This window comes from Dendrobates tinctorius, unplaced genomic scaffold (genome assembly GCF_039654945.1).
Source record: "Dendrobates tinctorius isolate UK_male_01 unplaced genomic scaffold, ASM3965494v1 ptg000095l, whole genome shotgun sequence".
NCBI lineage: Eukaryota > Metazoa > Chordata > Amphibia > Anura > Dendrobatidae > Dendrobates > Dendrobates tinctorius.
The window spans coordinates 12,726,614-12,752,500 of NW_027361763.1; the positions used below are offsets into that span (position 1 = coordinate 12,726,614).

Sequence of the window (25,887 nt, forward strand, 5' to 3'; positions counted from 1 at the left end):
TGAAGGCAAAAGGGGGTCCAACCCCTTACTAGCATGGTGTACCTAATAAAGTGGCCAGTGAGTGTATATATATATATATATATATATATATATATATATATAAAAAAAAATTTAAATTGCAGTTTCCACAATGGCCAGTAGATGGCAGCATAACACGCTACACACCAAAAAGCCAACTTTCTTTACAGTCTGCTGCAAAATATATATAAAATAGCATAAATACACAATTAATTGCAAATCTGGAACATAAAAACACTTTTATTGATAAACCACATAAAAATGTGGCTTTAATTCACCAGATACAGCAACGACGAATGATAATGGGACTGAGGCATGTGAGGGCGCTATGGCAGATGTAATCACCGCAGCGGATTTCAGCGTGTGCTCGCTGTGACGTGTGGCCTATATTTGCTGCGGATGATTAGCATTTAGTCGGAGTTTCCATGTGCAGAATATGCTCGGCGGGATTGCAGACGTGCGGCCTAATGATAAGAGACAGGATGGTGTGTGAGGGACACAGGCCTGGGGATCATTAATCTACACAATGTGATTGGATGCAGCAGAAGACGCTCATTGTACAAGGAAGAAATCTCCACCAAGAAAGTCTGAAAAGGAGGAGGAGAAGGAATATTTCTAGAAAACCAGCCGATGTTAATACAACCCCTGATTGCAGCGACTGCCCTACATACTGGGGATAAGCTCTGCCGCTTTGCAGCACCCTGTGTTTCTTGAAATTTGCTATGGTCCTGTGTATATGAGACAAGAGCTTGTGCCCCAGTCTTGGATTTGGGCCATACGGACTCATTGTTGATGACCCCTCTAAAGTGAATGGAGCTGACCTGCAATACCACGCACAACCAGTGGTAAAGGGTGGCACTGTTTCAGGAAAGGAGAACAGCCATGTTTTTGTAATCCTGAACAACGCCTTTAACCAAGCTCTTCTTGTGAAGGAAATCAATAGTTGTGTAAAAATAAATGGCATCATACCGCCATGTAGGCCATGTAGGACACCTCCTCACCCTGAGACGAAGCATAGTTCCAAAATACAAGAAAACTATCTGTTAAAGGCAACGAGTCAGAAAATGACCCGATTGTTGAAATCAGGTTTTTATGTTAAAAGTATTTTTTTTTTAGATGAGCGAATCTTTTGAGTGATTTGTGGTGAACGGATTCTCCGTGAATCAAAAGTACGGCAAAGCCTCCAATTCTCTGGAAAGATGTGTGTAACACTCTGAGGTCTCCTAGGACTGGATTAAAAATAAAGCTTTTCAAGCTCTTTAACGCAAACAAAGCCTTAGTGTGACAGTGTAGTACCCGCAGGTACGCAGGATGCAGTGTCGAGTCACGAGACAACTACGCGGCTTTTTAAGAATACGTTTAGGTGATCACTTTCTCCCGACCATCCTGCACCTGTGACAACACAGCTCCTAGTCCCTGGAGGCTCCCGTCGGTATGCAGGATGAACGGTTGTGAAAAAACTGCATATGCCAATACCGGGCCGTCCGAGAGAGCAGCTTTGAGGTCTTGAAACGCATCCTCTTGCGGTTGCTGCCACTGGATCTTCCGTCCACTCACCCCGGCGGGAGCCCCCTTCAGCAGGTCTTGCAGGGTTCGAGCTCGGCGTGCAAAATTCTTCACGAACCGACGGTAGTAGCCGGCCAACCCCAGAAAGGCCCGCACGTCCTTCACCGTCTCGGGTGTAGGCCACCCCTGGATGGCAGCGACCTTTTCCAGGGATGGTCGAACGCCCTCTGCCGAGAGGGTATGCCCCAGGTACTCGATCTGGGTGCGGAATAGATGGCATTTCTGGGGCTTCACCTTTAACCCGTACTTCTGCAGCCAGCCGAGCACCTGCCCCAACCGCCTCAGGTGGTCCTCGAAGGTGGCAGAATAGATGATAATATTGTCCAGGTATATCAACGCGGCTTCGAAGTTGAGGTCTCCCAGACACAGCTCCATCAACCGCTGAAAAGTTCCGGGGGCGTTGGCCAGCCCAAACGGCATCCGATTGAACTCGAACAGTCCCATGGGAAGGATGAATGCCGTCTTGGCTCTGTCCTGCTCCGACATCGGTATCTGCCAGTACCCACTGGCCAGGTCAAGGGTGGAAAAGTACGTGGCGTTCCCTAGGGCGGACAGAGACTCTTCTATACGAGGCAGCGGATGCGAATCCTTGATGGTGCAGGCGTTCAACTTCCGATAATCCACGCAAAAACGTACAGTGCCATCTTTCTTCCAAACCAGGACGATAGGGGCCGCCCACGGGCTTTGACTTTCTCGTATGACCCCCTTTCGGAGCATTTCGGCTAACAGAGTTTTTACTTCCTGATATAGATGCGGTGGTATTTGTCGATATCGGTCCCGGATGGGGGCGGCTCCTGCCGTGGGGATTCCATGGGTGATGGCCGTAGTACATCCGAAGTCGTCCTCGTGGCTGGCGAAAACACTGTAAAATTGTCCAAGAAGTGTCTCCACTTGGAGAAGCTGGGCCGGCGCTAGACCGGAGAGTTCAGCCCGCATTTTCTCCAAGATGACTCGGCCCTTTTCTTGGGCCGCAGGTGCGGCGGCCTGTTGGGTTCGCACCGTGACTGCCCAGGGATCTTCGGGTTGCACCCGCAACTGGACTGCGGGGTCTGGCAACATCTCCTCCAATGGCCGGACTAACTTGGCCGCTTCGGCCCGGGGCTTCAGGGCGATATTTTGATCTTCCAGGTTGACGCACCGTACCAAGATGGTCCCTCCCCGCACTGTGGCCAGGGAGCGGGCCACCAGGATGCCAGGGTGCAGGCGTTCCGAGTAACAAGGTTCCACCTGCACCTCCACGCCCTCCAATGGTATTGGGGCGCGAATTGGCAGAGCCACCACCGTCTGCCCCGGAGGAAGCACAACCTTGCCCAGCGCCTCATCCTCCTGACACTCCTGGAGCACTCGCGCCTCCCGCACCAACCGCTGGAAGACCTGCCCCTGGGCCGTGCGAGAACCCCACTGACTTAGGGTCTCCAGTGTGGAATCGTTAAGGAGTAGATTGCCGAACTCCCGCAGTATATTCATGCCCAAGATGACCGGGTGGCGGTCGTTAGTCTCTCCTTGGGTCAGGACCACTCCCCGGCGGCCGAGGGCTTTTCCACACAATGTCGTCTGAAGCCACACCTCTCCGACGACAGGTACCGGCAGTTGGTTTGCGGCCACTAGTCGTATCATGGGCCCCCACTGGGGCCTTGCCGCCTCTGGGAAATGTTGCCGGAAGTATGTTGCCGGCATGGTCGTCACCTGCGACCCTGTATCTACGAGGCACCGTACTGCACGACCCTCGACTTCAGCCCATACCATTGGGCACTCAGCGACCAGTTCTTTGGGATTTCCACCGCCCCTCGTTGTGGCTTCCGGCTCCGAGCGGCGTCCCCCATGCCCGGAGCCCTCTAGTTTAATGTCCACCGGGGTGGGCGCTTCCCATGCCGTGGAGAATCCCGGGCGAAGTGACCCAGTTCTCCACACTCATAACACCGGGGCGGCCAGGCTCGGCCACCCCGGGCATTGCGAGGCCCCCAGGGCCCGGAATTGTAGCTAGGCCGGCCAGGCGCGGGCTCCGTTCTCTTCTTTACTTCGGCCAGCTCGTCCCGGACACTTTTCAGTTCTTGTCTCATCTCTGCAATCCATTGAGGTTCTTCGACGACACTTACGGAAGACTCCATGCTCCAGGCCTTCCCCACAGGAGTCGTTATCCCCTGCTCCTGCTCTCGCACCTGGGCCTGACTCCCCACTTCGGAGAAGACTAAACGTGGGTTCACTCGCATCTGCTCCCGCAATGCCTGTTTGATTAACGGATCCCGGAGTCCAGTCACTAGCAGGTCACACAGAGTAATGTCAATGGGCCCTACCCCCATTCCGTCCTTCCTCTCTATGGTGGTGTGTAACTCCTGGAGGGCATTCATATACTGGGTGATGGTCTCCCCCTCCCCCTGCATCCGACTAAACAACCGGGTTCTTAGCTCCCCCACGTCTGTTGGATCCCCGTGGGTCTCTTCTAGGATCTGCAAGACCCTGGCGAAGGTGTTACGGCGCCCCGGGGGTCTCAACATTACTGACTTCCAAGCTTCTCCATCTAGCGCCATAAGGGCTACGTCAGCCTCTAAATGGGGGGTCATGGGGTGCATACGGAAAAGGCCCCGCATCCGTTCTGTCCAGCTCCACAACAGCGTATCGGAGCCAGAGAACCGGGGCAAGTTACTTTTCATAGCCCCCAGGGAGATGCTGGAGCGGGGACCCCCGCCATCAGCAGCGCCTGCAATCCCACTCTGATCAGGCGCGCCGCAGTCTGCGCTCGGAGACTGCATCCTGCATTGTCGAGTCACGAGACAACTACGCGGCTTTTTAAGAAAACGTTTATGGAACTTGAGGGGACTTTCCTCAGTCACGGCCTGATCACCGAAACAGGGGTAACACAGGTTGCCCACGCAGGGGCTCTAAACAAGCAAACACAGTAATGCAGCACACGACTACTCCCGGAAAGGGCCGGTCACTATAGGGCCGCGGTTTGGCCGACTACGGGTCCTTAAGTCTAGAGTCTACTTAGCCGTCCAGATGTCCCTCGCCTGTTCGGGCTGGGGGTCTTTCGGCGAAATAGTTGCTGGGCCCAGTTGCTGAGGTGTTGACGCAGTCTTCGCGCTCTCCGGCGCGCTGAGGACACTGAAGCCCCACAGGCCCCGGAGGAGTCCTTGGACGGGTGGGCCGCAGCTCCCGGACCTGGGCAGGCGGCAGCGATGTATAGTGGCTAGTGACAGGCCACCTGCGCAGCTAACGGCTGCGACAGGGAGTCCGCGATCAAGAGAGGCCCGGCTCCTGCTGCGGACCGGGGCGGGACAGTCGTGGCTGCCGACGGCGCGGTGCTGGCCGTGGCCACTGGTGAAAGCAGGGCGGCCGCGGGTAGCAGGGAACAGGCTGCGGTCACGAGCTCAGGGGAGGCGACAGCGGCCGCGAGCTGTGCTGGGCCCGCAGTCTGGAGAGGGGCAACAAGTCTCGGACGGCTCCCTGGATAACGTCCCTCTGGAGTCCTCAGTCGGCATCCTCCCTGGCGCTGGTGAGTAGCTCTGGCTGGCAGAGGCTCCCACGCTCTCCTGCTGTCTCTCACCCGGTCTGCTGACTCATCGTCTGGGGAATTCCCCGCCTCCTTTATACCGGTCCCTCCCCCAGCCCACCTGTCAGTCACAACGGTCCATCCTTGAATCCTGTCCCCCGGGAACAGTTTCTCCCGGAACCCAGATGACGGCTCCTCTGGTTCCGGCCCGGCACTCGACGGGGGCCGTTCCTCCCACAACAGAGTGACCACAACACATATGGTTATGGGTGAAGCGCCGGCAACTCTTCTTCATTCTGTACTGTTACACACATTGTCTGTAAACTTTACTCAGTGTTCCATGGCTTTCACTCCCTATCTCCTTTGCTAAGCTCTGACGTCCTCTCACTATCCAGATTCTCCCCAAAGTGGCTGCTGTATTCCCTGCCTCGACTTTTCCATGATCAACACCCTCTTTTCCTAAAATGCTCTGTCCCTGTTCATCTCCCTCTGCCACATCCAGCCCTGTCCTCACTCAGCATCATTACATGAGTGTAAAGGTCACTGCCTCCAACAAGATCAACACACGCTTCTCCTGCTGCTGACCTATTTCCCACACTCTGATTGGTTACCATTATGTTCCGGCTGTGATTTTGCAGTGTATGCAGTATCGAGTAAAATGCAGGATAGACGAAGCTCCTCGACCCTACAGATTGTGTCAGGTTTTGTAAATTTCTCATACAGTGAAAGTGTCAAGGAAACAGCAGAATACAGAGGGATGGAAGTGTCTCGTCTCTGTCATCGTGTCGGTTACTATGACAACCGCAGGGCGAGCGGCCAGGCATGGATAGCAGAATATTCTGCAGCCTGTATACAGTCGGCCGTCTCCTGGAGGCTGCAGATTCATAGATAAGGCCCAGGCAATGGCCGGTACTGGGGGGCGCCTCCGCCTATCCTCAGAATACAGGGGAGACAGAACCTCTCCCTGTCTTATTATGGTACCGCTCCAATTACTCCCCATACGGCCTAGTCACCATTTGCATTTTCTTACTTTTCTTTGTTTCCTCTGCCAAATTCTTCACAATGGCGCACGTGCTTCATAAATTTTGTGCAAAATCAAAACTGAAATTTCTTTAATATTTTTTTCTACTCCGGTACTAAATGCGATAAAAAGACCCATATTTTTTAGATAAAATCACCCAGGGGGCTGGAGGGGACGGGCTGCAATTAATGTATTAGCCAAAAAGTACCAGCACCCCCCCCCCCCCCCCGAAACTGTGGAACATACAAAAAATGACAAACACATATAAAACTTAGTAAAAAGCACAAATGCAATGAAGAATTATGCGCAAATGAAAAACAGGTGAAAAATAGAAGAAAAAAAAAAAAAGATTAAAAATAAAGGTGCGTAATCTCCAATCCTGCGTGGATGAGAGCCGCAGAGAACTACTGCGCATGCCCAAGATTCCCAGCCCCGCAGTGTGAATAAATCATAAGCGACTGAGGGTCGGGATCTGTGGCTGCGCGATATGAAGGCCGGGATGTGATCTGAGAGCACGGGCACGTCGGGCAGCGCTAACTGCGCATGCCCACTATAGTACAGTGCAGGCGCCAGCATTTCAGAAGAACACTGAGGAGGCGGCGTCAAATACGAAATGACTGATGGATGCGAGGCTTCTGTCAGAGGGGGAAAGTCCTGCCCCCCTGTCAATTATCAGGTATTTTTGAACAAGTTTATAAGCGATTATTTCAGCGGTGGAACAGAGGCTAAGTAACAGAGCCACCTTGACAGAATGCAGCATTAGTGCTGTACAAGGTGGCTCTTTTACTTAAAAACGCTTGCGGGGGGTGACAGGTTCCCTTTAACCCCCAGCCCCTCACCCCCGCTGTAAAATATCCATAGCCCTCAGTGTATAACGTCCGGCCCCTCGCCTCCGTTGTATAACATCCGGCCCCTCGCCTCCATTGTATAACATCCGGCCCCTCGCCTCCGTTGTATAACGTCCGGCCCCCTTGCCCCCCGGTGTATAACGTCCGGCCCTTCGCCTCCGTTGTATAACGTCCGGCCCCCTTGCCCCCCGGAGTATAACATCCGGCCCCTCGCCTCCGTTGTATAACGTCCGGCCCCCTTGCCCCCCGGTGTATAACGTCCGGCCCCTCGCCTCCGTTGTATAACGTCCGGCCCCTCGCCTCCGTTGTATAACATCCGGCCCCTCGCCTCCGTTGTATAACGTCCGGCCCCCTTGCCCCCCGGTGTATAACGTCCGGCCCCTCGCCTCCATTGTATAACGTCCGGTCCCTCGCCTCCGTTTTATAACGTCCGGCCCCCTTGCCCCCCGGTGTATAATATCTGGCCTCCTCGTCCCCGGCGTACAACGTCTGGCCCATCACCCCCAGTGTATAACTTATGGCTCCTCCATGCTGTCGGCCATGTGACAGAACGGCGGGTGGTGCAGAGCTCCCCGATACCAGCGCGGTCCTGTAACAGGAGCCACTGGGCTAACGAGTCCGTCCATGACATTTCTTCCTCCTGAGTCTTCCCTCATCACCTATGGGTGATATTACTGAAAAGTGGAAGGAACCTCAGAAACTCAGCCACGAAGTGGAGACCCCATAACGTTACAGAGCAGGGGGCCGTGTGCTGAGGAGCAGAGGGCAGATCACCACAGCTTTGCTGACTCCATAGTCCAGACCTCCTCTGGCATAACATCATCACAAACACTGCCCCCCCGCCGGGAGCTTCATGGCGGAGCAGCTGCCTGCAGCCGTACATCACCAAGCACAATGCCGAGCATCGGATTGAGTAGAATAAAGCTGCCACAACTGGACTCTGGAGGAGACGTGATCTGTGCAGTGACGGATCGCACCTCTCTATCGGTGTGTGGGACGTTGGCCCGACTGCAGTGCCATTTTGCTGTACAGCGCCCCCATGAGGTAGCCACAGTATAACAGCGTCATCCCACAACAGTACCCCCATAGCGGCAGTGCTCCCCCTCATTGCCAGGGTATGGAGGCATACACACAGGCTAGCGTTATATCGGCCCCGTCCTAATTAAGGTTTGTCTTGGAGGAATAAGCTATAAAAAGCCGCGTTTTATCTCCGCTCTGATCCGTGGAGCGAGATTCTGCTGGAGGAGCCGCTGCTATGGTTACAGACTTCTCCGCCGCTGGTCGTCACCGTGCACACTACAATTAATCTAGGAGACTTGGGGAAGCTTTTCCCCTCATTTGCAATGTGTAATGAACGCAGCGCCCACCGATTTTTCTCACGGAAACATGTGTCAGGACCGATCAGGGTACGGCTGGAGGATGGTCCCTGCAGGGGACAGAACGTGAGGATGCCACATACAGACGTAGCGTTATACGCTCGGCTCTGCTACATCTGGATCCATTGCATGGACTTCATCCTCTCTCCGTATTTCCCTCCGATGTTTCTTAAAAGTGAATGATTTTCCTTTTTTTACTTAAATGCCTTTATTTATGGCTAAAAATCGTGCTTGCCATTAGGTTACATTACAAATTTTGCACGGTATATTGCCGGTTGTAGAATGAGTTAACTGAGAATCTGTCAGTGAGTTGATATCTCTTATCTCCCTTCTTCTGAACTCCCCTCAGATGATTTATGACCAGACCAGCTTTAAAGTGGTCATAAGTCAGCAGGGAGGCCATGGCTACTTTTTTTCTACCTGGTCACATTTGTATCTGAGATACTTTCTCCTACTATTTATTATGGATGATGTAAGACTTTCAGGCTCAGGATGATGATGGGCTGTTGTGACACATTTTCTGCATGATGCTTTTTAGCTGTTACCTGGATTGAGCAATATGTGTAGAGAACAGAATGTGATGAGATAATTAAAGTTGTTTTTTTTTCTCAATCTCCATCTGCTTAAAGGGCACCTGTCAGCCCGTTTATACTTATGGAAGTAGTAGTACGGCTGCGTAGACGCTCATGCCCCAATAAGAATGATACCTTTTTTGCATGGATCCGATGTGCCACTCATGAGAAATGTAGAGTAGAAGTTATATGCAAATCAGGCTGGAAGAAGCACCTGGGAGAAGCAGGCCAAGTGCAGTGACACGCCCTCACTGCATTTCCAGCCTAATTTGCATACAGCTTTTACGCCAGATTTCTCATGACTGGCACATCGGATCTGTACAAGGAAGGTATCATTTTTATCGGAGGACAAGCACCTATTCAGCCATGCCACTACTTCTACGTGTTAAAACATGCTTGTAGGTTTCCTTTAAAGAGGCATTTCCATGACAGCATTTTGGTAGGAAGTGCGTTACTTAAAGCTGTTGGCCGCTACTTTTTTAAGTCCGATCAGCTATTTCCGATGCTGGAGCGGTAGTATTTGTAGTGATCCAGCAACATCCGAGAACTTCCGTCCGGCGCCGGTAACAGCTGATTGATGAGGGTTCCGGGTTTTGCACCTCCACCAATCAGATATCGATGGCCTATCTTATGGATAGGCGATCAGGTTAACCTTTTTAACGATCACCAACCGTCTGGCCACTTAGACCCCACTGATCCTGGAAATAAGAGGGGTAAAAGACTTGCATCCCCTTTAGAGTTCCCCTTTCTATATGGATGTTGTGAGTGAATTTGGCCGGTGCCGATCTCCTCGTGCCTCCCAGACTCCTAGAAATTCGGCAACTCTCCTGAGTCCAGCGATTCTGGAAGGTCCTAGGGTCTAACTGCAGATTCAGGGAGGTGGGATACTGGACATGAAGGGGTGGAGAATGGGATAGACTTCTGAAAGGGGTCCTGGCTTGGAGAATAGAAAAGACTTCTAGAAGAGGTCTTGTCTTGGAAAATAGGAATGACTTCTAAAAGGGGTCCTTGCTTGGTGAATAGGAAAGACTTCTAATAGGGGTCCTGGCTTGGAGAATAAGTATGATTTCTAAAGGGGGTCCTGGCTTGGAGAATAGGAAAGACTTCTTATAGGGGTCCTGGCTTGGTGAATAGGAAAGACTTCTAATAGGGGTCCTGGCTTGGAGAATAGGTATGACTTCTGAAAGGGGTCCTGGCTTGGTGAATGGGAAAGACTTCTAATAGGGGTCCTGGCTTGGAGAATAGGTATGACTTCTGAAAGGGGTCCTGGCTTGGTGAATAGGAAAGACTTCTAATAGGGATCCTGGCTTGGAGAATTGGAAAGACTTCTAATAGGGGTCCTGGCTTGGAGAATAGGTATGACTTCTGAAAGGGGTCCTGGCTTGGTGAATAGGAAAAACTTCTAATAGGGGTCCTGGCTTGGAGAATAGGTATGACTTCTAAAGGGGGTCCTTGCTTGAAGAATAGTAATGACTTCTAAAAGGGGTCCTGGCTTGGTGAATAGGAAAGACTTCTAATAGGTGTCCTGGCTTGGAGAATAGGTATGACTTCTGAAAGGGGTCCTGGCTTGGTGAATAGGAAAGACGTTTAATAGGGGTCCTGGCTTGGAGAATAGGTATGACTTCTAAAGGGGGTCCTGGCTTGGAGAATAGGTATGACTTCTAAAAGGGGTCCTAGCTTGGAGAATAGGAATGACTTCTAAAAGGGGTCCTGGCTTGGTGAATAGGAAAGACTTCTAATAGGTGTCCTGGCTTGGAGAATAGGTATGACTTCTGAAAGGGGTCCTGGCTTGGTGAATAGGAAAGACTTTTAATAGGGGTCCTGGCTTGGAGAATAGGTATGACTTCTAAAGGGGGTCCTGGCTTGGAGAATAGGTATGACTTCTAAAAGGGGTCCTAGCTTGGAGAATAGGAATGACTTCTAAAAGGGGTCCTGGCTTGGTGAATAGTAATGACTTCTAAAGGGGGTCCTGGCTTGGAGAATAGGAATGACTTCTAAAGGGGTCCTGGCTTGGAGAATAGGTATGACTTCTAAAGGGGTCCTGGCTTGGAGAATAATAATGACTTCTAAAAGGGGTCCTGGCTTGAAGAATAGTAATGACTTCTAAAGGGGTCCTGGCTTGGAGAATAGGTATGACTTCTAAAGGGGTCCTGGCTTGGAGAACAGAAAAAGCTTCTAACTTGGAGAATTGGAAAAACTTATAAAAAAGGGTCCTTCCCAAATAACATGCTGGAAAATCTGGCAGCAGTTTAGCCCGTTAGAGGCAATGATGGGCTCTATTGGAGATTCACCCGAGGGCCGCAGAGACCAGGGGCCTCTGTAAATGAACAGGTGGCTGCAGCTTCCACCTCAGGCCCACTCTCCTTTAAGGACAGTTTTGAAGAAATCTCTGCACTCCAACCTTATTTTCTCTGGATAAGAACATTATTCCGCACGTCACATTCTACCTCCCCTGGAGCGAAGAAATGAAGGTTTAATCTATAAGAATCAGATGTTAATCTCTGAAGGCTGCTGGTAACGGAAATTGCCGAGTGCGAGCTGTGTGGTGCTGCAGGCGAATTACAGGGGGAGCACGGTGCATTCTGCGCCCCCCACCAAAACTTATCACAACTGCAACTTGCAAGGAGTTTTTGAAATGTGTTCACTCCCTGCAGGGGGAAGCGGGATGAAGCATCTGAAGAGAAGAGGCCTTTATGGGAAATGCCTGCGAGATAAAAATGTGCCTGAGCCGCTCCTGTCGGGGGGCGACGCTGGCAGGGAGGTGCCTGAGGGGACGGGGTACAGAGACGGCAGGTGGCAAGGTGACATTGGACGCGACACTCACAGCTTGTATTTGTTCTAACGCTGAATTTTGCTAAATATTGAATCATTTAAGGTCTCGCAACATCAATAATAAGATTATAAAAGTTATAAAGTAGTCTACTTTCTTGGCAGTCTACGGTAGGGGAAGGTTCAATGCATTAATTCCAACTGTGCCGTATTGGCCAGGACAATCCCAGCAAACGCTCGTCGGCCCCGGACAAACGGGCTTTGAGAAGAGTTTCCAACACCAATCTGTATAGCGACACAATCTGGTCCTACAGCAGCTCCCTCCTTCCTAGGTAATCTAGGGTAGACATGCTCATGTTATTCCCTGGTGGTCTAGGGTATTTTAATAACTAATATTTATTCCATGATGGTCTCAGGGCACACAAAGGGTTAATACTGTATACCCAAGCAGTCTAAAGAAAAAAAGAGGGTGATTAGACCTGGTGGTCTGGAGGATAGTATGGATTGATATTTTGCACCCTGGTAGTCTAGGGTATAGTATTGATTTATATTTTGTTCCCTGGTGGTCTAGGGTATAATATGGATTAATATCTTATTCCTTGGTAATGTAGGTTATAGTATGGACTAATATTCTGCTTCCTTTTAGTCTAGGGTATATTATGGATTTATATTTTTTCCCTGGTGGTCTAGGGTATAGTATGGATTTATATTTTTTCCCTGGTGGTGTAGGGTATAGTATGGATTAGTATTTTGTTCCTTGGTGGTCTAGGGTATAGTATGGATTTATATTTTTTGCCTGGTGGTCTAGGGTATAGTATGGACTAATATTTTGCTTCCTTCTAGTCTAGGGTATAGTATGGATTTATACTTTTCCACTGGTGGTTTAGGGTATAGTATGGATTTATATTTTTTTCCCTGGTGGTCTAGGGTATAGTATGGATTTATATTTTTTCCCTGGTGGTGTAGGGTATAGTATTGATTAATATTTTGTTCCTTGGTGGTCTAGGGTATAGTATGGATTTATATTTTTTGCCTGGTGGTCTAGGGTATAGTATGGACTAATATTTTGCTTCCTGGTAGTCTAGGGTATAGTATGGATTTATATTTTGTTCCTTGGTGGTCTAGGGTATAGTATGGATTTATATTTTTTCCCTGGTGGTCTAGGGTATAGTATGGATTTATATTTTTTCCCTGGTGGTCTAGGGTATAGTTTGGATTAACATTTTGTTCCCTGGTGGTCTCTGGTATAGTATGGATTAATATTTTGCTCCCTGGTGGTCCACGGTAGAATACTGGTTAAGGCGGCATCTGTCTGTGTGCTGTTTCCTTTACCCATATACACATCCGTCAGATCCGTGTGTGGTCCGTGAGACTCGGTGTCCTATTCTCATATTCTGGACCAGACTCGGTAGCATGGCTGCAGTTGATAATTACACCAATTTCTCACAATACAACCTCAATATATTAAGGCTAGATGCCAAGAAAAGCTCGACAGGCTGAAATTCACATCGCAGCCACTGGGTGGCCAGACACATATAGCATAAATATCTCCCCGCAGAGTAGCAAAAAACTTGGGTTTCTTTAAAAGTTGGTCATGATGCAGCAATCAACTCAGGACATGTCGAGCCAAGAGAAGTAAGTAAGGACACATCAGCGCGAAAGAATGATCGTGACGTTTTCTCTGTGCTTATACCATTAACTACTCTGACCTTCCAGGATGTAGAACGTCTCTTCTCATCATGGACACATGGATCAATGCATGTCTAACATGAATGCTTTGTGTCAAGTGGGACTCACGGGAGATGGGAGAAGAAATCTCAGTAGATTGCTCTGCAACAGCTCAGTGATTTGCTTCTTCAACCATAAAGAAAAATCCATAAATGTATAATGTACAGAGTTTAATGTGTCCTTCAACACAAAACCTAAAGAACTGCTCACATCTGCCTACATGTCCAGGAACTCTCCTATTTTTCTATCTACTTTTTTTAGGTGGGCTTTTTTGCATTAGCATTGTACCAGCACTATGGGTGCTGGAACATCATTTCCCTAATTTTTGGGCATACTTTGCTCCTACTATTGCTCAGTAGCTTGCCTGTCCTGAACTGTAAGCCTATTTCTCCGTGAGGTCTGTTTGCATTGTAGCAGACAGGAGAGCAGGAGTAGAAACAAAGACCTACCTGCCTGTATAAAGACCTGCCCCCATTTCCTGTGGAAAGACAACGGCCAATCCCCACTTCCTGTAGAGACCAAGTCCCACCCCACTTCTGTACAGATAAAATCCCACCTCCTCTTCCAGTAGTGACACAAAGTTGTGCCCCACTTCATGTAGACAAAATCCTGCTCCCACTTCCTGTAGAAACAAAGCCCCCCACTTCATGTAGAGCTAAAGCCCCACTTCCTGTACAGATAAAGCCCCACTCCACTTCCTGTAGAGATAAAGCCCCACTCCACTTCCTGTAGAGATAAAGCCCCACTCCACTTCCTGTAGAGATAAAGCCTCACTCCACTTCCTGTAGAAATAAAGCCCCCCCACCACTTCCTGTAGAGCTAAAGCCCTGCCACCACTTCCTGTAGAGATAAAGCCCCACTCCACTTCCTGTAGAAACAAAGCCCCCCACTTCATGTAGAGCTAAAGCCCCACTCCACTTCCTGTAGAGATAAAGCCCCACTCCACTTCCTGTAGAGATAAAGCCCCACTCCACTTCCTGTAGAGATAAAGCCCCACTCCACTTCCTGTAGAAATAAAGCCCCCCCACCACTTCCTGTAGAGCTAAAGCCCCACTCCACTTCCTGTAGAGATAAAGCCCCACTCCACTTCCTGTAGAGATAAAGCCCCACTCCACTTCCTGTAGAGATAAAGCCCCACTCCACTTCTTGTAGAGATAAAGCCGCACCCCCACTTCCTGTAGAGATAAAGCCCCACTCCACTTCCTGTAGAGATAAAGCCGCACCCCCACTTCCTGTAGAAACAAAGCCCCACTCCACTTCCTGTAGAGATAAAGCCCCACTCCACTTCCTGTAGAGATAAAGCCCCCCACTTCCTGTAGAGATAAAGCCCCACTCCATTTCCTGTAGAGGTAAAGCCCCGCCCCCACTTCCAGTAGAAATAAAGCCCCCCCACTTCCTGTAGAGATAAAGCCCCACTCCACTTCCTGTAGAGATAAAGCCCCCCCACTTCCTGTAAAGATAAAGCCCCACTCCACTTCCTGTAGAGATAAAGCCCCGCCCCCACTTCCTGTAGAGATAAAGCCCCACTCCACTTCCTGTAGAGATAAAGCCCCACTCCACTTCCTGTAGAGATAAAGCCCCCCCACTTCCTGTAGAGATAATGCCCCACTCCACTTCCTGTAGAGATAAAGCCCCACCCCCCACTTACTGTAGAAACAAAGCCCCCTCCACTTCCTGTAGAGATAAAGCCCCACTCCACTTCCTGTAGAGATAAAGCCCCACCACCCACTTCCTGTAGAAAGAAAGCCCCCTCCACTTCCTGTAGAGATAAAGCCCCACTCCACTTCCTGTAGAAATAAAGCCCCACCCCCCACTTCCTGTAGAAACAAAGCCCCCTCCACTTCCTGTAGAGATAAAGCCCCACTCCACTTCCTGTAGAAATAAAGCCCCACCCCCCACTTCCTGTAGAAACAAAGCCCACTCCACTTCATGTAGAGATAAAGCCCCACTCCACTTCCTGTAGAGATAAAGCCGCACCCCCACTTCCTGTACAGATAAAGCTCCGCCTTCACTTCCTGTAGAGATAAAGCCACACCCCCACTTCCTGTACAGATAAAGCCCCACCCCCACTTCCTGTATAGATAAAGCCCCACCCCCACTTCCTGTACAGATAAAGCCCTGCCTTCATTTCCTGTATAGATAAAGCCGCGCCCCCACTTCCTGTACAGATAAAGCTCCGCCTTCACTTCCTGTAGAGATAAAGCCGCACCCCCACTTCCTGTAGAGATAAAGCCCCACCCCCACTTCCTGTACAGATAAAGCCCCGCCTTCACTTCCTGTAGAGATAAAGCCACGCCCCCACTTCCTGTAACCTGCCTTGGCGTTTTAGACCCGATAGAGTTGCCGACGGGTAGTGGAAGGTAAACTTTACACAAAGGAGACGCAGTAGAGGATAGGACCGTCCAAATAGTCTCTAACCGTAAATGACAGTCGCATCTCCACAGTTTCAGTGGAGGCGCATCATTGCACAATCGCCTGCAGCACATGTAATCTGTGGGTGACGAAGACCCTTCCTGGGCCACAACGCTGCTACAGAATGCCGCAAGTGCGAAAAGGACAAGAAACAGCGACAGTCAGCAAGGACAGATGCTGTGGACGCCACTTCATGTAACGCACGTGTCACCCTCCCCTCTGGGTCTTCACAGGAGGGAAACTTTCATAAGAACATATTGGCGAGCTGCTTTCTGCAGTCGTTATAATTTTTTCTCCATTGAATTAGGCTCTTTGTCCCTATTACTAGCCGGCTTTGCGCTTACACAGACATCTCATGCGCCATGTTCCACTGACCACCAGGGACGTAATCTGAACCGTACCACTAACCATCTGGTGATGCTCACGACTCTATCACAGCTCAGGATGTGTCAAATGTTGGACACCAGGAGTCACAAAGACCACTACATTACTAAAGAATAGGATGTGACATGTCCCACTGACCACCAGGGCCTATTACTAACTGTACCACTAATTATCTGGTAAACAGCCGTGACTGCCCTGGAGACTACGATGGCTATATCCAGAGCAGATGATAACTGCACCGCTGACCACCAGGTGCAATTAATGACTCTACCAAGTAATACAAAGCACAATATAATTAGTGGCCAGACCACTGACCACCAGGTACCATATCACCATGTAATACCAAGCACCACATAGTGGAAATACCACTGATGACTGGTACTATATTATCACTATACTATATATTACCAAATACAGATAATGGCTACACCACTGACCACAAGGTACCATAACAGCACTGTACTATGTATTACAAAGCACCACATAGTGGCTACACTACTGACCACCAGGTACCATACCTGCACTGTACACTTGTATTATCAAGCACCACATAGTGGCTACACCACTGACCACCAGGGACCATATCAGCACTGTTCAATGTATTACCAAGCAGCACTTTGTGGCTACACCACTGATGACTAGTACTATTTTATCACTATACTATATATTACCAAAGGCTACACCACTGACCACCAGGTACCATGTCAGCACTGTACCATGTATTACCAAGCACCACATAGTGGCTAGACTACTGCCCACCAGGGACCATATCAGCACTGTACTATGCATTAACCAGTACAGATAATGGCTATACCACTGCCCACCAGGGACTAGATGTTGTACATCCCACTGGCTTCTGTCTATTCTGGGTTCATTGTTGCTCCTGGCACAGTCGATGCCCGCCTGGCCCTGGTGTTGCCCTCATCAGGAGGCTGCTGTGACCATATTGGATATGATGGCGTATGATGACACATGTCACTGCACCGTTTCAGGGATGACATCCCATAATTATCACTCCACTTCATGCAGACTGGTGTCTTAGCCCGGAGGTCAGGCTGCATATTCCCCCAGGTCTCCGGCTCTGCAGAATAAACCGCGTCAGAAACCCTCGGCGATGTTCTGCTCTAGTTACAGCAGAAAAATAAAGAGATTTACATAAAATGAAGACAGAAAAGTGCAACTCAGCTTTCCCCACGAGTTAATCAGCGGAGGAAGCGTCGCTCCGGAGAGGGCCTTAATTGCCTCCCCAGCGTCCGCGCTCTTCTGAACGCGTTTCTCGGGGCCCAGAGAGGAGCGCTCTTCCAGAACGGCCTGCTTTTCATCCATGTGTTCCAATGTCCTCTCATCTGCCATTATTTGCATGTGGAGGCCGCATTACTCACTTTCCTACAATCTGGAAATGAAGCCTAGGAATGGAATAACGATGTATGTGATGTATATTAATGGTGGTCTGCGGTCGGGCGCTTTGTGAGGACCCCCTTGTCGGTGAACCATTCAGAATCCACAACCTTGGGTGCATCCTGCTGCTGGAGCAAGACGTCTACCCCAAGGTTCATTTTCCTATTAACTGTCTGGTAAAATGTCGGACAGATGTTGGTCCAACGATAGGCCTTGGACCTATGGCTTGCTCAATTCTCCATGTTTTCTCCGCGGATTTGCCAGGACTGTTACAATTTTTCGTAATCAGTCTACGCAAATTTGGGGACGTCCCACATACAAATAGGATGATAAAATGTCCCTAAATTGCCAATGTCAATGTCGGCATCCATGCACATCTTCAGGTCAGGAGACCGCTCTTGTCGACATGAGGGTATAGGTCCCAGTCGTTGCACAGGGACTCTTTCTGTGTCCACCAGTGGTAGTCCCATAGGTTATGCAAAGCCACTGGTCCATCCTGGCAAGCAACCAGCTGCTGAAGCTGCCGTCTAATTAATCTTCTAATGAATGGCCGACATCAGCATACATTGCCCGGCTGAGTCAAGACCGTCAGAGTCACCGGTCTCAGTCCTCATGCAACTTATTAGAAAAATAAAGAAAAAAATATTCAACCTCAGCAATCCCCCACTGTCCTGATTTGGTGCTTGCACAGTCCCTGCTGGTCTCTTCTTACTTGTCTCGTTCTCGATCAATAGGAAATGGGCAGAAATGACTGTTCAGCCAATCACTGTATAAGGTGGGTCAACACCGCAGCCACTGATTGAGCAGACACTTCCAGTATCAAGGGTGGGCCCAGGAAGAAGAGGCTAGAGGGCACTGAGTGACCTGCAGAGGATTGGTATGGGTGAGTAGAATTGCTTTTTAATAATTGTTAACTAGTAAAAAAAATACATTAAATTTGTCAATAAATCTTATTCTTAGAAAGTTCTTGAATTAATCAAGTGTAGGTGCTGCTAGGGATGCAAGTAAAATCAGGTCTCTGCGATGCAAGTTTTTACCTCCACAGGAAATAATAACTACTGCTGCATTTTATAGTAGATCGGAAGTTGTCAAATAACAACTTCCCTGTGATATCACATCCTGCTCTGCAGCTATTGGCTTAAGCTGCTCCTCACTGACTTCCTGCTCTGCAGCTATTGGCTTAAGCTGCTCCTCACTGACTTCCTGCTCTGCAGCTATTGGCTGAAGCTGCTCCTCACTGACTTCCTGCTCTGCAGCTATTGGTTGGAGCTGCTCCTCACTGGCTTAAGCTGCTCCTCACTGACTTCCTGCTCTGCAGCTATTGGTTGGAGCTGCTCCTCACTGACTTCCTGCTCTGCAGCTATTGGCTGAAGCTGCTCCTCACTGACTTCCTGCTCTGCAGCTATTGGCTGAAGCTGCTCCTCACTGACTTCCTGCTCTGCAGCTATTGGCTGAAGCTGCTCCTCACTGACTTCCTGCTCTGCAGCTATTGGCTGAAGCTGCTCCTCAATGACTTCCTGATCTGCAGCTATTGGTTGGAGCTGCTGCTCACTGACTTCCTGCTCTGCAGCTATTGGCTTAAGCTGCTCCTCAATGACTTCCTGCTCTGCAGCTATTGGTTGGAGCTGCTTCTCACTGGCTTCCTGCTCTGCAGCTATTGGCTGAAGCTGCTCCTCACTGACTTCCTGCTCTGCAGCTATTGGTTGGAGCTGCTCCTCACTGGCTTCCTGCTCTGCAGCTATTGTTTAAAGCTGATCCTCACTGATTTCCTGGGTTTATGAGATAATAGCTCTCAAATGCTCCCCAACAGTTTCAGAGCAGCACTTACAAACTCAACATAAAAAGCTTGAAAGCAATGCACGTGTTTGGCCACCCCTGCTAGAAAACAGCAATGGTCAGACTCCTTGGTAACAATATGTATATCTGCAAATTTTAATAAGCAAAAAATTGCATATTTGAAGATGGGAGAAACCCTTCCATAGGAAGGAGCGATGCTGATGCTATACAGCGCCACTGACACATTGTGACGAACATGCCAGGGGTGAGGTCTGTGCTGCTGAGGCATTTGGTTCATACTATTATGTGCCATTATGCCCACGGTATAGTACACGGTATGTAGAAAATGCTTCATCTTTCCATCTTGGACGGAGATGACAATGATTTATTGGCTGGACGCTCCTGAACTATTTCATGGATTCTCACAGATCAAAGTGAAATTTACAGGAATTTATAAACATGGAAACTTCCAGGCCGCTATCTGCATCGTCCTCCTCTATCGCGGCACTGGAATGCGGGGATGGCACGATACAGGGATTATGTCATATACAGAGGAGCGTGCTGGCGTCACTCACGTCATACATCATTTATTGCTCTATCTGATGTACAGCGGCCACTGATCAGTCACACAGTGACCCCCAGCTCCGCGGTGATGCACAGCCCCTGCCGCCTCCTGTCTTCTCTCTGTGGTTTTTCACTCTGGCGTCTGATCTAAGATAAGACTTATCATTGTCATGTGCTCCACATTTGATGGACACCCTGTGTAGAGGTCGATACAACCTCCAGATATAATATACGCACAGCATGGATATTCATTAATAAGCAAGTACAACAGCAAACATAGAAAAATGCCTACCTGTGGAATCCTGCACCTCTTCTGATTAGTAGCAGTGCGTCATGACGTTATGGGGTCTACTTATCGGAAGAGGCGCTGGGGATGCCGCAGGTAATAGGAGGTTCGTAGGGTCCTCGTGTGGAGGCCATAGACTACAGACATGGCCACTGGACCAGGATCCTGCAAATCTTTTTGCTCCTCTCTACGTATATCTAGTCAACTTGACTGGACAATGCCATAACCTATTCTATTATCCTTCAGTAGACCAAGACCAAAGAGCTGCTAAAGGGTCGATGCGTTGGAGTCTTCCTCACGCCTTCTGTAAGCCTGACTCACAGGTCCTGGCATCTCTTGTGGCCAGAAATGTCTAAAGATCCTGCTAAGAAGAAGAAGCTCAACCAAGTATTTTGACATTTCCATCTTCTCGCACCTCCCGACCATCCCAGATCCAGGGGGACATTCCCAGATTGGAGATGCTGTTCCAGTAAGTTGAAGGTATGTCCCAATCTCTAAAGTATCTTTGTCTTCAAAACATTGACACTGTTGGATGCAGCCGTCAGTCCCCCACTCCATCATCCTTGCATGAGGGTCTCGTCGCAGATGTCACTAGATGGCTCCTGCCATGAGAAGCCACACACATATCACAAAGCGGAGTAGCACATCGTGGGATCGGGGGTAGGTGGGTGGGTTTCCTTTGAGTACGTGAGAAACCAACCTGGCCCAACATCTGGGGCATCATCTGATCAGTCCACACCACCTTTGATAAATGTGTCTACAGAATACTACTACTCCCAACATTAACAATCAGTGGACGTGACTGTAAAACAATTCCATTATACTCTATACATAGAACACTACAACCGCCAACATTAATCTGACCACCAAACATGACCATAGTAATAAACTACTTATGTGCAGCCACATGACAACCCACATACCGCTGGGTGCTCAGACACCATCTTGCACAGGTAAAGCGGGTTCTGATTTATTTGGAGGAAAAATTCCAACCAAGTGAGCGACCCGACACCTGGCACCTGCCCCACTAAAACCCACAGACAATCCACTACAACCCCCATCACTCTTCTCATACACATTCAAATTGTAGTCATCCTCTCTCCTATCCTCTCATGTCTTCTGTCAGGCAAGAGAAGCCATTCGAGGGTTAAATGAACCACAGCGATGCCACATAGAAATCACAGCGCGCAGCCGCAGCAGAGCTGCACATTTATATAACAGGATGGTGTGGAGATCTGCTGCACGGAGAATATAGACATGGGGGGCCTGCCATTTATACCGATGTAATACATCAAATATCAAGTCCACATCATCAACTTCACTAATCACTGGTAATGACAAGAAACTTCAGGATGATATCTGATCATCATTATTATCAAGAGTTCTTATGCCCATGTCATCATCAACTTCATCATCATCAAGAGTCTTCATGTCATTATCACCATCATCATTAAAAAGTCTTCATACCAACATCATCACCCTCATCATCAAGAGTCTTCAAGCCCATAACATGATCATCATCAGCAAACATCAACATGTCCATATAATTATCAACAGTCTTCAAGTTCATATGATCATCATCATCATCATCATCATCAAGGGTCTTCAGGTCGACATCATGTCCGAAAAAAAAAAAGTTCACCAGTAGCCAATTTCAAGTATTCTTATTTCCTCATAATAACACATTTTCCACATGACATGATTTTAGAGAAGACTTTTTCTAGTCCATATCATTAATATTAGGAGTTTACCAGTCTTTATAATTATCAAGGATCCTCAGGTGCAGATCCTTTATCATCTTCTCTATAAGTCCACTTAACTCCATATCATCATCCCTAGCATTATCATTACTGAGCTCCTACAAGTCCATACTCCTAGTACTGTCATCATCATGTGTCTACAAACCCTATCATCATCTTTATTAAATGTTTATAAGTCCAAAAATTCATCAAAGTTCTTCAGGACCATATTAGCATCATTACCAAGCATCCACAAGCTCATGGTGAAAAATATTAGGCCTATATTAAGTCACAACAGCCGGCAGTCAACTTCAAGCATCCTTATTTATCTAAGAGCACACAATGTTCCACACAATGTTTCCCCCTACGTAGGGGACTTCTTCAGGTTCATGTAATCTCCATTATCATCAAGTGTCTTCAAGTCCATTCCATCATCATGATTAAGAGCTTTCAAGCCCATACTATCAAGAAAGGTCTTCAGATCCATATCACACATATAATCATCTTTATGTATCTAAAGGTTCATATCATAACCATCATCGCCATCATCATTATCAGAGCCTTCATCCCCATATCATCATCATCGTTATTAAACTTTGAGAAGTCCACATACCGTAATTATCAATAGTTTCCAAGTCCATATAATTATCATCTAGTGTATTCAAGTCCATTTCATCATCATTATCAGGTGACTTTATGCTCGTATCATCATCAACATCTTTATTAAGCATCTACGATTCCATCTAATTATCAAAAGTCTTCAAGTCCACATTGTCATTATCATTACCATTACAAGAGTCTTCATCCCCATATCATCATCATTAAACTTCAACAAGTCCATATAATTATCAATCATCTTCAAGTCCGTGAAATCATCACCACCATTGTAATTATCATTAAGCATCTACAAGAACATACCAACATCAAGGTTCTTCAGATCCACATCATCTCCAGAAAAAAATGATGCTAGCCATTAGCCTACTTCAAGTATTCTTATTTATTTATGATGCATAATACTTCCTTTATATTATCATTATCTTCTTTAAGTCTCTACAAATCCATATCGTCATCATGACGTTACTATCATCTTTAAGTGTCAAGTCCATATCATCACAGGCTCTACCATTATCACTATTAGAGTCCATATAGTCAAAAATCATCTACATGTCTATATCACCACCACCACCATCATCATTATGAAGAACTTATCAGCATTAAGTGTCAAGTCCATATCATCGTCGGCTTCATCATTATCATCACTATGAGGCTTCTTGAAGTCCATATCATCATCGGCTTCACTATTATCAGCACTATTAAGTTTCTTGAAGTCCATGTCATCATGAATAATCTACATTTCAATACCATCAACACCACCACCATCATCATCAAGATCATGAAGAACTTATCCTCATTGTCAAGTCCATATCATCAACGGCTTCACCATTATCATCACTATTTGGCTTCTTGAAGTCCATATCATCATCATGAATCATCTACATGTCCATACCACCATCATCATCATGAAGAAATTATCATTAAGTGTCAAGTCAATATCATCATGGGCTTCACAATTATCATCACTATTCGGCTTCTTTAAGTCCATATCATCATGAATCATCTACATGCCCTTACCACCACCACCATGTAGTGGATAGAAAAAAGGAAAAAAACAGCTCACCCCTCAATGTAGCTCGATCTGCACAGAAGCCCGTGACCAACGCCACCACACGGCATTAGTTAGATATAGAGAAGGAACAAGTTTATCCAGCTTCTGATCCACATTTCAAAGAGACGTGGTTTATAATCATAAAGTCTTTATTTGGTTTAAAACCAAGTCTAAGAACGCACTTGTGTTCGAAACGCATCTGGTACCTTCAATTTCTTTTTGTGCCCTCTACTACTCCTCTAACACAGAGGATTTTGTTTCCTATATTTTGTATTTTTACATTTTTCTATTGATTTTTAACTCTTCTGGAAATAAAGACTCATGATTTTAAATTTACGTATCTTTGAACTGTGGAGCAGAAGATGGATCAACTGCTTCCTTCCCCACACCACTACCATCAGCACCACCATCGACATCATCATGAAGAACTTATAATCATTAAGTGTCAAGTCCATATCTTCATCAGCTTCACCATTATCATCACTATTCAGCTTCTTGAAGTCCTTATCATGATGAATCATCTACATATCCATGCCACACCATCACCACCACCGTAACCATCATCATGATCATGAAGAACTTATCATAAGGGTCAAGTCCATACCATCATCGGCTTCACCATTATCATCACTATTAGGCTTCTTGAAGCCCAAATTATCATCATGAATCATCTAGATGTTCATACCACCACAATCACCACCACCATCATCATGAAGAACTTATCATCATTGTCAAGTCCATATCATCAACGGCTTCACCATTATCATCACTATTAGGCTTCTTGAAGCCCAAATCATCATGAATCATCTACATGTTCATACTACCACAATCACCACCACCATCATCATGAAGAACTTATCATCATTAAGTGTCCAGTCCATATCATCATCGGCTTCACCATTATCATCACTATTAGGCTTCTTGAAGCCCAAATCATCATGAATCATCTACATGTTCATACTACCACAATCACCACCACCATCATCATGAAGAACTTATCATCATTAAGTGTCCAGTCCATATCATCATCGGCTTCACCATTATCATCACTATTAGGCTTCTTGAAGCCCAAATCATCATGAATCATCTACATGTTCATACTACCACAATCACCACCACCATCATCATGAAGAACTTATCATCATTAAGTGTCCAGTCCATATCATCATCGGCTTCACCATTATCATCACTATTAGGCTTCTTGAAGCCCAAATCATCATGAATCATCTACATGTTCATACTACCACAATCACCACCACCATCATCATGAAGAACTTATCATCATTAAGTGTCCAGTCCATATCATCATCGGCTTCACCATTACCATCACTATTAGGCTTCTTGAAGTACAGATCATCATGAATCATCTACATGTCCATACCACCACCATCACCACCAATCAAGTCCATGTAATAGTCTTGATTACAATGATCATCACTCTCATTGTGATTTCTTAATAGGTTTTGTCTATTTAATCATACCCATAATCACCGCCATTATTATCTTATCATCATGCATCGGAGTTAGGTTTATCATCATCATCATCATTATTATTATTACTAAGGGTCTTCAAAGTACTCTACTCTCATCATCAGCATTAAGCCTACCAACGGCCATGACAATGGCACATTTGGGCTGATGGAGCGTGTGGAAGGCTGGAGCGCTGCTCCGGCAGTGATTAGCTGGAGCCTGGTGCGCCCCCTCCTCTTACCTTTGCAGATTGTCTTCTCATCACATGTTGCAGGCCCTCTCAGTCCTGTGTGATAGCTGCACAAGGCTCATCCGTCCCCGGTACTGCAGCATAGCCGAGCCGTCCCCGGATCATACGGAGAGAGCATTGACTGCGGCTTCCCCACATCCACGCTTCATGTGTGTAGTGGTGTGTTTAGCTCACTGAGTCACGTCGTCGCTGTGTAGGACTGAATGTTCAGTTGGGCTGAATGCCCGAGTAGGCAGATAGGTGGGTGTAGAGGCTTGGGCACAGAACGGTGCCAGCTCACCCGCCAATATTTTCATATAATGAAAAAAAAAAAAAAGATCATCTAATTATGGAAGTTAGGAATGAAAGAGCGAAGCTGCGAACTGACATTCTATCTCATTTATATCTATCTAATCCAAGAAAAAAAGAAGGCAGCGCTCTATCCGCTAAAGTGAGGAAGAAAACGGACTTTCCTTAATTCATCTTTCAAAACTAAACGCGGCAAAAATAATAGCGCCATACAGTGCCCCAATAATACCAACAGAAAAAGGACAAAAAAAACCAACCAAACACAT

The 25,887-nt window shown here is 47.5% G+C and overlaps 1 protein-coding gene across 3 annotated transcripts in view; it reads right to left on the reverse strand.

Moving 5' to 3' along the window:
- The window catches only part of LZTS3 (leucine zipper tumor suppressor family member 3), a 153,250-nt gene that overhangs the window by 47,374 nt on the left and 79,989 nt on the right, over positions 1 to 25,887 (reverse strand). Inside the window, exon 1 of one of the 3 annotated variants that reach the window (XM_073586746.1) lies at positions 25,325 to 25,887. This exon is cut by the window's right edge and continues 753 nt beyond it. The exons of the other annotated variants lie outside the window; for them this stretch is intronic. The gene's annotated coding sequence lies outside the window, so the exon portion shown is untranslated. The remainder of the gene's footprint in view (positions 1 to 25,324) is intronic. 3 annotated transcript variants of the gene reach the window in all.